Raw genomic sequence first — 2,619 nt, forward strand, 5'->3', positions numbered from 1 at the left:
TTCTTCTTCTTCTTCTTCTTCTTCTTCTTCTTCTTCTCCTTCTTCTTCTTCTTCTTCTCCTTCTTCTTTTTAAATCACTGACAGTTCTTGTCTCAATACAGTGCCCAAAGAATTCCTTACATACAACTGTTCTACTTCCTGTTCTACCTGTGGTACATAATGTATGTGCCATTATATTACTGGCATTACTGACATCAGGCAACAAACCTTAGACATCACTTATATTTTATTTCATGAAGAAATAAATGTAAGAAGTTAACATGGGATAAGTTTGTTTTGTTGCATTCAAAGTAAGGTTTCCAATAACCAAGAAAATAAAAGACAAAAAGCTCCTTAAAGAATTAACTTCATGATTTTCTCTCTGGTGACTGTCTAAGGCAGGACCAGCCAGGAGCCAGTGGGTCAGTCTCTGGATTGTCATTCCTTCAGTCTCTGCTCCATACTTTGTCTTTATAACACCTTCCATGGGTATTTTGTTCCCCCTTATAAGAAGGATCAAAGTATCCACACTTAAGTCTTCCTTCTTCTTGAGATTCACATGGTTTGTGGATTGTATCTTTGGTATTCTGAGCTTCTGAGCTAATATCCACTTATCAGTGAGTGCATACCATGTGTGTTCTTTTGTGATTGGGTTACCTCACTCAGGATGATATCCTCCTGATCAATCCATTTGCCTAAGAATTTCATAAATTCATTGTTTTTAATAGCTGAGTAGTACTCCATTGGGTAAATGTACCACATTTTCTGTATTTATTCCTTTGTTCAAGGACATCTGGGTTCTTTCCAGCTTCTGACTATTGTAAATAAGGCTGCTATGAACATAGTGGAGCATGTGTCCCTGTTATATGTTGGAGCATTTTCCGGGTATATGCCCAGGAGTGGTATTTTTGGGTCCTCAAGTACTACTATAAAAAAAAATAACTTCATTAAAATCAGATGGGCAGAGGTTAAATGCTTTGATCTCTGATGAGAAGACATCTTCCTTCTGCAGACAGGAAACTCAGGCAGAAGGCAGGTGGAACTAAAAATATCAAGAACTTAGTTTTCCAGGATATTTTTTTCTACATCTTCTTAAAAGCATGTACATGAACATCTTTATTACAACCTAATAAAAGTAATGGGAGTTTGACTTTCCTCTTCATAGTTTAATATTAGCAGTTTGGTTAATATTGTTTTAGATATTTATCTATATGAAATATTTCCCAACTTTCCTGTATCAGGACTTACTTGCTTTCCAAGGATACTTGTAATTGTTCAGGAAAACGCATTATTTCATGATATTATCTCATGAAATATCTCATGATATTTCTCAATTTCTGTTTTGTTTTTCAATTTCAAAAAGGGAAAAAAGAAGTAAGAAAATTTGAAAATAAAATGAGTTATTTATGATTCAGCTCTACATATTTCTTGTGCTTAGCAAATGCTATTCTGACTGTAACTGAGGCTCTTAGCCTTGCTTCCTGGGAAGAGCAGCCATGTGACAGAGTTTTGATCAGTGAGTGGTGTGGAGAAGAGAATGTTCCCTGAAATGGACCTGAGAGCTGCAGCTGCAAAAGCAGATATCAGTCAGGGTCACAGAAGCATTTACAGGAGCCCTGTAGCATGTTCTCCTTTTCCCACAGAACCTTTCTACATGAAAATGATAGACTCTTCAGTTCCAAGGGCTTCAGTTTGGTTAAAAATTCTAGTTAGGGATACCTGACCCAGAGAAGCTACTCCACTTTGGTATGGTTCACTAACATTTCTATTTTGTCTTTCCATTTAGGTTATTCTTTCAATGGTGTTATATTTCCCAATACACTTGTTTTTTTTTTTTAAACTTTTATTGCATTATGATGAGAAAAGATACATGATTTCAATTTATCTGAATTTGTTAACATTTAACATATTTTAATTAAATAGAATTGAATCACATTCTTGTTCCCCTTTTGTACCACCGCTCCTCCCATAGACCCCCATTCAATACCTACAATATCTTTTTTGTCATATTCCTTAAAATTTATAAAATATTATAACAATAAAAATAAGTATTATAAAAGTTGTTTGATATAAAACAACAATCAATTCAACAGTCTTATGTAGATGCTTGTCTATAGCAATACTGAAAATACATTTTTCTCAATATAAATTTTAAATAACACCAAACATTAGATGTATACTTAAAAGTAATACATCATTACTAGTATTTTCTTAGATGAACATGAATATATAAAGCCTTTTTGTTTGTTTTGTATTTAGTAGAGTTTAAAATCTTGGCTCTTACTGTGGTACAAGCCCAAAATAAGAACAATTTTTAGACATTGAGTTTCATTGTAATAAGGCTGTATTTCAATGACCCTCACATCACCAAAGGATTTTACCTCCATCGTAGCTAAGATGAGAGTTGATAGTTCTGCTGCACAAAGAAATGAATTGTACGCTCGATTTTTGGATACAGACTTCCCACTATGGTCAAAGCCATTTGACTTGAGTGAGTGACTTCATTCTCAGCCCACAGAGAACAGGTTATATTCATTTAAGAAATGGTGTTGATATTAAGATGGTCTATCCCTAAAGTCATCCACCAACTGTTTCAATGAACAATGGTTCTGCTTGGAGGGTGGCACAGACATTAGGTGA

The sequence above is a fragment of the Mastomys coucha genome, unplaced genomic scaffold (genome assembly GCF_008632895.1).
Source record: "Mastomys coucha isolate ucsf_1 unplaced genomic scaffold, UCSF_Mcou_1 pScaffold20, whole genome shotgun sequence".
Classification (NCBI taxonomy): Eukaryota; Metazoa; Chordata; class Mammalia; order Rodentia; family Muridae; genus Mastomys; species Mastomys coucha.